Source organism: Callionymus lyra, chromosome 3 (genome assembly GCF_982586985.1).
Source record: "Callionymus lyra chromosome 3, fCalLyr1.hap1.1, whole genome shotgun sequence".
NCBI lineage: Eukaryota > Metazoa > Chordata > Actinopteri > Syngnathiformes > Callionymidae > Callionymus > Callionymus lyra.
Genome location: NC_141820.1, coordinates 1,769,435 through 1,779,834, shown reverse-complemented (window position 1 = coordinate 1,779,834; position 10,400 = coordinate 1,769,435). Strand labels below are relative to the sequence as shown.

The following is a 10,400-nucleotide window of genomic DNA, read 5'->3' as shown; positions in this document are numbered from 1 at the left end:
GGGAAGCCCCCGAAAGACCGACCAGCCCGGCCACGAACCCCCAGGACCAAGGGCGACAAACTCCCCGACCACGGCACATGCCACACAGGGCGGGTAGAGGACCACAGCCACCGCTGCAGCAGACACCCACCCCAAGACAGGCCCCCCACCACAGACCAGGTGAAGCCATCGGGGCCGGATGGTCATCCAGAACACCCGGCCAGCCCCAGCCCCACCCCAGCAATCCCTCAGCCCCAGCACCGCCCCCAGCGCAACCCCCCATCCACCACCCCAGCCACCCCCGCCAGCACCCGCCCCCACGCACCATCTAAAACTCCCCGGAAGTGGGCCACCCCCCCGCCAGCACACGGGGCCATCGCGGCACCAGCGGTCACCACCACCAGGCCCAAGGCACCCACAGGCCCCACCCGCCGGACCCCCACACCCGAACCGGCCAAGCCAGAACGGCCCCGGCGAGAAAAGAAGGATATACAGAGCTTGGTGTCTAAAACTAAAACTAAAACTCCTCCAGCATTCTCAGCCTATAGCAGCTAAGATAAACAGTTTTGTTAGTTATGACAGCTAGGGATAAACAGTCAAGTTAATTATAGGCTTTATCGAAAAGTAAGGTTTTAAGATTATTTTTAAACATAGAGAGGGTGTCTGCCCTCCGGACTGAAGCCGGTAGTTTGTTCCACAGTAGAGGGGCTTGAAAACTGAAGGCCCTGGCTCCGAATCTACATATATATAGTAGATCAGAGTTTAGGGATCGTAAGGTCCTTGAGGGTTGGTAAGTTTGGATTAAATCTTTAATGTATGTTGGTGCTAGACCATGTAAGGCTTTATAGGTTAGGAGAAGGATTTTAAATTGTATTCTAAATTCTACAGGAAGCCAATGTAGGGAAGACAGTACAGGGGAAATGTGTTCGCGCCTCTTAGTCTTAGTCAGGACACGAGCTGCAGGTGAATGAGCTGAAGATTCTGAGAGACTTTTTAGAACAGCTTGACAGAAGAGAGTTACAATAGTCCAGCCTGGAGGTAACAAAAGCATGGATGAGCTTCTCAGCAGCATCTAAAGGAAGGAAATGCCTAATTTTTGAAATGTTACAAAGGTGGAAGTAAGCAGTCAGAGAGATTTGTTTTATGTGTGAGTTAAATGATAAGTCCTCGTCAAAGCATACACCCAGATTCTTTACAGTGGTGCTAGTAGCAGGAGCAAGTCCATTTTGTAAAGCTAGATCATTAGTTAATAATTGTCTGAGATGTTGCGGACCAACTAGTAAAACCTCAGTCTTTTCCGAGTTCAGTAGCAGGAAGTTTTTGGTCATCCATGACTTGATATCTGTGATACAGAACTGTAATTGTGTTAGCTGAATTCTTTCATCTGGCTTCATGGACAGGTAAAGTTGGCTGTCATCAGCATAACAGTGAAAATGTATAGAGTGTCTTCTAATCAAGTCCCCTAGTGGGAGCATATAGATTGTGAATAGTATTGGACCAAGAACAGAACCTTGTGGGACACCATAGCTGACCTTAGTGTGTGTCGATGAGAGGTGGTTGACATGTACATAGTGCGTTCTATCCGACAGGTAAGATTTAAACCAGTTAAGAGCAGTTCCACGAATGCCTAAATGGTTTTCTAGCCTCTGTAGAAGGATTTGGTGGTCGACAGAGTCAAATGCACTGAGATCTAGAAGAACAAGAACTGAAACATGGCCCTGATCAGAGGCCATCAGTAGGTCGTTACTTACTTTTACCAGGGCGGTCTCTGTGCTGTGGTGTTCCCTAAAACCAGACTGAAACACCTCAAATTGATCATTGTCCTGGAGATAATCACAGAGCTGACTCGTTACCACTTTCTCCAGAAGTTTTGAAATGAATACTAGATTAGAGCTAGGCCTGTAGTTAGTGAGGACCTCTGGATCGAGAGTGGGTTTTTTAAGCAGAGGTTTAATTACTGCAACTTTAAAAATCTGAGGCACATAGCCGGATGTTATTGACAGGTTAATAATGTCAAGTATGAAAGTGCTAAGTAAGGGGAACAGTTCTTTAAGTAGTCATGTGGGAATAGGATCGAGAAGACATGTTGTGGACTTTGAGGAGGAAACAACCTGGGACAGCTGTCGAGGACTCACTGGTAGAAAGGAGTCAAAGTATGTATCAGTCATAGTGTCTGTGACCGGTGAGGCTGCACTGGTTGAATTAGACGAATCTAGGAGGTCTTGAATCTTTCCTCTAATAGTTACAATTTTTTCATTAAAAAAGTTCATAAAGTCATTGCTACTGAGATGAGGAGGGATGGACTGATGGACTGATGGACTGATGGACTGCTCAATGGACTGATGGCTCCGTGTCAGCCTGGCTTCAGTACTGAATAAGAACTTGGGGTTATTCTTATTTGCTTCTATAAGTGATGAGTAATATGAGGCTCTGGCTGAAGAGATGTCTTGTATATTTTTAACTTCTCCTGCCAGTCCTGGTAGAATTCATTATGTTTTGATGAATGCCATTTCTTCTCTAGTCGTCTAGAAACCTGTTTTAATTTACCTGTTTTCTGAGTATACCAGGGAGCAAGACTACTTCTGTTAACAGTCTTTTTAGTTAGTGGTGCGATTAAGTCAAGCGTATTGTGCAACGAGTCTGTAAAACTGCCCACAAAGTTATCAATGTCTGGGTGACTATGGGTAGAGTTTCTTGACTCACTGAGGCGTTTTACTGACACTGAGGGAATTATTTCATAAACTTGGTAACGACACTTTCAGACCGATATCTTTTGAGATCCTGCTCTGTAGACTTGGCTCATTTAAAATGAAGTCAAAGGTTATTAATTGATGGTCAGAAAGAACTGAATTCTGAGGAGAGACAGTAACATTTTTAATTTCAAGTCCGTATGTTTGGACAAGATCTAATGTGAGCTTAAAGCAGTGAGTCGTTCATGAACATACTGAGAGAAATGACTCCAGGATAGAGTTAAACCTGTTAGCTAAGCTATCATGGACCATATTATTATTATTATTATTATTATTATATCAACATGGATGTTAAAGTCACCAACAATAATCACTTTATCTGATTTAAGCACCAGGCTGGTCAAGAACTCAGGGAACTCAGACAAAAATTCAGAATAAGGTCCAGGGGGACGATAGACTCCAACAAAGAGAAGTGACTGACCTGATCTCAAGGTTGTATTAGATATGCTAAGAATAATACTTTCAAAAGAGTTGAAATCACATTGTGGTCTAGTAAAGGTTGACAGACATGAGTTGATGCTGCGACTCCACCTCCTCGACCAGAGCGTCGAGGGGCGTTAAAGTTAGTGTGGCTGGTGTTGATTCATTTAAAGATAATCATCTATAGACAGCCAAGTTTCGGTTAAGAATAATAAGTCAATGGTTTTATCTGATATAAGTTCATTAATTAGGTTAATGGTTACACAGGGTTAATGGTTAAAAAGGTTAGTAATTGAGGTCTGAATCGGCAGATCTGTTGTGTGGAGTCCCTCAAGGTTCTGTTCTGGGTCCTTTATTGTTTTTGCTGTACTTGATTCCCCTCGGTAAAATCATTCAGAGATTTCCAGATGTTTCTTATCACATTTTTGCTGATGACATCCAGCTCTACTGCTCTTTTGACCCAACTGAGCCCCAAAGGCTGAACAGCTTAGTCAATTGTTTGCTAGAAATCAAACAATGAGTGAAAACACTTTACAGCTAAATGTGGACAAAACTGAAACACTGGTGATTGTTGATGATAAGATTCCAGGGTTGAGTCAGTACTTGGGTGACTTAGGTCAGTCTGTCAAACTGAGCCTGAGAAACCTGGGTGTTGTATTTGATAAAGACATGTCTCTTGTTCAACACTGCAGAAAACTGACCAGAAACTGTTTCCTTCAACTGAGAAAAATCTCTAAACTTAGGAAAATGTTGTCACAACATGATCTGGAGCTTGTAATCCATGCGTTTGTTTCTTCTCGTCTGGACTATTGTAACAGTTTGTTTTCATGTCTTAACAAGAAGGATCGTCTCGTCTGCAGTTGATTCAGAACTCTGCAGCGAGAATTCTGACCCGCTCAAGTAGGAGAACTCACATTTCTCCGATCCTTAAAACTCTTCACTGGCTTCCAGTTTATTTCAGGATCAACTTTAAAATTCTGGTTCTTACTTTCAGATCTATTCATGGTCAGGCTCCTCCTTACATCACTGATCTGATCCAGCCTTACACCCCAGCTCGGTTTCTGAGGTCTGTGGATCAGAATCTACTTATGGTTCCACGCACACAGCTCAGGACCAGAAGAGAGAAATCTTTTCAGGCTGTTGCTCCTAAGCTTTGGAACAATCTTCCTCTCTCTTTGCGCTTGATGGAGTCTACTGACTCCTTTAAGAAACATCTTAAGACGTTTCTATTTGTTCAGGCTTTTCCTTGAATTTCTCGAACTCCTGTGTTGTTCTCGGTGTTGTCTTGATCTTTGAAGTATGTACTGTTTTGAGTATTGTTTTGATTGTTAAAGCGCTTTGTGACCCTGGTCTCGAAAAGCGCCATATAAATAAATATTACTTACTTACTTACTTAATTAGTGCAGCTTTTGAGGACAGGGATGGATATTCAACAATCCACACTTAATTCTCCTGTCCTCTACAATGGTAGTATTTATTTGATTTAGATTTATTTGAATTAGATTATCTTTAATAGCTCTTCTACTGACATTTTTACTTGGTTTTATTAAGCGGGTCAGATTGACCCTCTCTATGTGGTTAGAGGTGGGTGGCTGTTGTGGGAGAAGAAGAGTGTGAAGATGCTTCTGATCTGTGCTCTGAGTCACGTTACACTAAGACTCTCAACACTGCTAGACAAGAGAGATGCTCATTATGGGATGGATCAGTCTCTCCTAAGCAGACCAGGTTTTCCCCAGAAGGTTTTCCAGTTGTTAACAAAGCCAACCCCGTTTGCGGGGCAGCACTGTGACAACCAGCCATGAAATGATGAATAGCGAGTAAACATATCATCATTGGCCATATTGGGAAGGGGTCCAGAGAACACTACGGAGTCCGACATTGTTCATGCAAATGCACACACCGACTGAACGTTTACCTTGGTGACCTCCGAGCAACGTAATCGGATGTCGTTGCTGCCGACATGAATAATTATCTTACTGTATTTACGTTTAGCTTTAGCCAGCAGCTTTCAATTTGATTCAATGTTGCCCGCTCTGGCCCCAGGAATGCAGACGACTCTCACTGGCTTCGCTAGTTTAACGTTCCGAAGAATGGAATCGCCTATTGTAAGTTCATGACGAAGAGAATAATTGATATTGTAGTTGAAAAGGGTGTTTGTCAAAAGTGTTGGCAAACCTGAATGACGGACTGGTGACGTGTTTTATAGCTACATCTTTGTTATATTCTTAATCATTAACCCACCTCAGAGTTCCTCAAACATTCGAGAAGAGTTGTTGTGTTTGTTGGTTGTTAAATCGTTTTTTTTAAGCAACAACTACCACTTTAGTTATTTCTTTCTCTTGGTGTTGTTTGTTTTAGTGTTTTATCTCCATTTATGTATATTTATATTGAAACATGTGTCCAACTTGAACTTAACCTTCACATGTGGCAGTCATAGTTTATACAGTTGTGTAACTATTTTTCTGTGGATACAACCAGCACTTGGACAGTTGAACAAATTGTACTTTGTGTTAGTTTGAAAATAAATGTTGCTTTATTTGTTTATGTAACCAGGTAATAAATTGCATATTGAAATTTCACAACATCCATCGTATTTTATTTGTGTTATCTTTTATTTTTCATTTTATGTCGGTTAATTTTAAATAGTTAGATTGTGTCCATAAATATGTACTGTCACTTTAAGTGTTTGAACCTGTACATGCGCGAGCTGCGGTGCATCAGCTGCAAGGAGGAGGTATGTTGAGAGTGCTCTGCAGAGAAAGTTCTTGTATTCGTTTCAAAACTTTACCATTTTTCTGTTATGCTTTTGTGTATGTAAAAATGTTGTTTATTTGTGTTCTAAAATTTGCGACAGTTTGTCAAACAAGTATTTAAATAGCATGTGTGTGTGTTGCAGTGAGCCACATGTGAGGAGCTCAGCAGCTCATGCTGATTCATATGCTTGTATTGTACAGGTACGGTTTATTTATTTATTTATTTTGTATTGTTTATTGTGATTTATGTGTGTTATGTTTATTTTCCTATTGTTAATGTATGAGTGCGTGCATTAGCTGCAAGGAGGAGTGAGCCACGTGTGAGGAGCTCAGCAGCTCATGCTGATTCATATGCTTGTTTTGTACAGAGAAATTAAAAGCATTTGGAAAGACTACCTGCGTCCTGAATACCCATAGTCTGCACAGAACACAACGCAGATAAAGAAAACACACCCGTTACATTTATTTAAATTCATCGACAGTATGTCAGGGCCATACAGGTAGTGCCCTCTAGCGTTTTTGTGGTGAAGTTACATCTTCAGTGAAGTCAATTGTTAGAAACGATTTCAGACGAGTTCATCTTACAGTCAATACTCAGTTCATCTTAATTAAATTCAATTCAATTTTATTTAAAGTGTTATCATAACAAAGTTATCTCAAGACACTTTACAGTTGAACTAAGACTATAGAATAGAATAGAATAGAATAGAATAGAATAGAATAGAATAGAATAGAATAGAAAAGCTTTATTCATCCCCAGAGGGGAAACACACTTTTACAACAGCGCGGTTGGAAGAAAATAAAGTGCAAGGAAAAAAGAAATAATAAAAGAGATGATACAAAATAAAATAAAAACGATCTTAAGAATATACAAATTATTTACAAAATTAGAAAATTTGACACTATTAACAAAATAAAATAGAATAAAAATAAAATAAAATAGAAATAAAAAACGGAAAAAAAATAAAATAAAAAACACACGAGAAGAAAAACACACTACGGATTAGCATCAGGATATTTAAAGTAGAGAGTTAAATATCCTGACACCAGTTGGGATGAAGGACCTTCTATAACGCTCCGTCCTACACTGGGGGTGCCTGAGCCACTGAAGGAGCTGCTCCTCCACGGTCAGGTGCAGTGGGTGGAGAGCGTTGTGACCAGCCTGTTCAGTCTCTTCCTGTCCCGGTCCGTGCTGCTGCTCCCCAGCAGACCACAGCGTAGTGGATAGCAGAGGCTACCACGGAGTCATAAAAGGTCCTTAAAAGTGGTCTGCACACTCCGAAGGACCTCAGTCTCCCCAGGAGGTGGAGGCGACTTCGGCCCTTCTTATACACGGCGTTGATATGTGTGGACCAGTTCAGTTTATTGTTGAGGTGAACACCCAGGTATTTGAAGCTGTCCACCAGCTCAATGTCCGAGCCCTGGATGCTCACCGGTTGATGTGGTGGGGACTTTTTTCCTGAAGTCAATCACCATCTCCCTTGTCTTACCGGTGTTTAAGCAAAGGTAGTTGCTCTCACACCAGTCAACAAAGTCCTTGATGACTGACCTATACTCCAGCTCGCCCCCCCCAGACACGCAGCCCACAATGGCTGAGTCGAGTCGTCGGAAAACTTCTGGAGGTGACAGCTGCTGGAGTCATAGGTAAAGTAAGTCCGCTGTGTAGAGGGAAAAAAGGAAAGGTGACAGCACTGTCCCTTGAGGCACCCCGGTGCTGCAGATGGTCACCTCGGACCTGCAGTCCTGCAGCCTCACATACTGCGGCCTGTTGGTGAGGTCGTCCATCGTCCATGCTGCCAGCTGTGTCCCAACTCCTGCGTCCTCCATCTTCTTCCTTAGCAGCGCCGGCTGGATGGTGTTGAAAGCACTTGAGAAGTCAAAAAACATGACTCTCACAGTGCTACCGGCGGCTTCCAGATGAGTCAGTGCCCGGTGCTGCAGGTAGATGACGGCGTCGTCCACCCCCATCTTTGGCCTGTAGGCGAACTGCAGCGGATCCAACGCAGAGCTCACCGTCGTGCGTAGCTCACGGAGTACCAGCCTCTCCAAGGTCTTCATCAGATGGGAGGTCAGGGCGACTGGTCTGAAGTGGCTCGGCTCCTTCGCGTGTACCGCCTTGGGAACCGGAACCACACAGGAGGTCTTCCACTGGACCGGGACCTTCTCCAGTTTTAGGCTCAGGTTGAAGATGTGTGTGACCAACTCACAAAGTTGATCAGCACAGTCCCTGAGCAGTCTGGGGCTGAGTCCATCTGGTCCAGCAGCTTTCCTGATCTTCAGTCGCCTTAATTCTCTCCTCACCTGTTCAGATGTAACAGAGAGAGGTGGCTGTGGGGGGTTGGGCAGCTGAGGCAGTAGGGCTTGTTGGGGGGGAGAAAGGTGGCTTGGCGGTGAGAACAGTTGGGGGGAGGGGGCTGAAGCAGGGGAAAAACAGCTTTGTGAAGAGTGAGGGGCAGAGGTGGAGGGGGGAGGGGGGCCCTGATCAAACCGGTTGAAATACTGGTTAAGTTCAGTGGCCCATCTTTGGTCTCCCCCTGCTGTGGCTCTGGCTCCACTCTGGCCATGACCTGAGATGTTCTTTAGGCCTTTCCACACATCCCTTGTGTTGCCCTGCGCCAGTTGCTCCTCCAGTTTCCTCTTGTATTCGTCCTTGGCCATCCTGATCGCCTTCTTAAGTTCACGCTGGACCTCCTTAAGCTCCTCTCTGCTCCCTGAAGCAAACACCCTCTTCTTCTTGTTCAGCAGAACTTGAAGTTGAGGGGTCACCCATGGCTTGGTGTTGGCAAAGCACCGCACCTTGCGGGTCGGCGTGACGTTGCCCTTACAGAACTTTATGTAATCTGTGGAATGGTCATTGAAGGTGTCGATGTCATCACCATGAGAGAACACGCTCCAGTCTGTAGACTCAAAGCAGTCTCTCAGCCTCTCCTTGGCTTCATCATTCCACATCTTAACAGTTCTTTTCTGTGCAGGCTGTCTCCTCACCATGGGAGTGTATTCAGGTCGCAGACGTATCAGGTTGTGATCAGAGCGGCCGAGGGGGGGCAGGGCGGTGGAGGTGTAGGCACCTTTTACATTTGCATATAAAAGGTCCAGAGTCTTGTCCTCCCGGGTGTGGCACTCCACGTATTGTGTGAAGGTGGGAAGAATGGAGGAAAGTGAGGCATGGTTGAAATCTCCGTTAATGAGCAGGAGAGAGTTCGGGTGTTTGAGCTGCAGGTCCGACACTGAGGCGCTCAGCCTCTCGCTCGCTGCGGCTGCGTCCGCAGAGGGAGGAATGTAAACAGTGAACACAATCACATGTGAGAACTCCCTCGGGATGTAATACGGGCGGATGATGCCCACCGCAACGAACTCTATGTCCTTAGTGCACACTTGTTCTTTAATGAGACGTAGGATCGCTCCATCTCTCATTAATAAACACCGCCACTCCTCCTCCTCTCCTCTTTCCATCCATGTCCCGGTCCACACGCACCATCTTGAACCCCTCCAGGGAAACAACAGAGTCTGGGATCTTCTCCGTAAGCCAGGTCTCCGTGAAACATAGAAGGCTGCTCTCCCGGAAGTCTCTCTGATGCCGGGTCAGCGCAGCAAGCTCGTCCGTTTTATTCACGATCGAACGTACATTTCCCATGATGATCGATGGAATAAAGGGACGGAACCTACGCTTCTTCTCTTGTTTCATCCGACCGGCTCTGCATCCGCGTCTTTTCCTCTTGATTTCCACGGGAATCGTCCATTCCGCGCTGAGAGAGAGAGCGGTGTTGCGCAACAGCTGATCCCTGGTGTAAACAATAGACCCGCTGAGCGTGTCTGCCGACGGAGTTCCAAAAAGTTACGAAAGTAGTAGAAAACCGAAGGCAAAAGTTGTAAAAGTGGTCTCGTTTTGTGCAAAACGGCAACAAGATCCGACCATTCTAAAGAAAAAATTAAAAAGACGCCAGAAAAATGGAAAAAGTGTGATAAAAAGTAGGTAGAAAGAGGGAGCTGTTGTAAACCAGCAGCTGCGTGAGCGGCGCCATAGTTGATTTAGGAAAATAGATCCCAGCAATTCAACAAAGAGCAAGAAGCGAAACACTGTACAGTGAACTATGGCGAGGAAAAACTTCCTTTTAGAAGGCAGAAACCTGGAGCAGAACCAGACTCATTGTTGACTCCGGCTGGGAGGAAGGATGGGGGGGTAGACAGATGGATAAGGAGAGGAGTGAGGGAGGATATAGTGAGAAAAAAAGAGGAGAGTGTAGGAGAGTCCATGGAGGTGCTGGAGAGAACTCTGGATCTGATGACGTGGTGAAGATCCTGGATCAGCAGCAGCTCTGGAGGTCCTGGTGCTCCGGGAGAGAAATAAAAAGGTGTTTAAACTGCACAGGTGATGAATGTAATGCAGAAAAGAAGGATCTACAGAGCTGGTGTCTAAAACTCCTCCAGCATTCTCAGCTTATAGCAGCTAAAGATAAACAGTTAGGTTAGTTATAGCAGCTAAAGATAAACAGTTAAG

General features: G+C 44.6%; 1 pseudogene; it reads right to left on the bottom strand.

Moving 5' to 3' along the window:
- Positions 1-580: 580 nt before the first annotated feature.
- On the bottom strand, positions 581-3,400 carry LOC148082988 (uncharacterized; annotated as a pseudogene).
- Between the last annotated feature and the right edge of the window lie 7,000 nt (positions 3,401-10,400).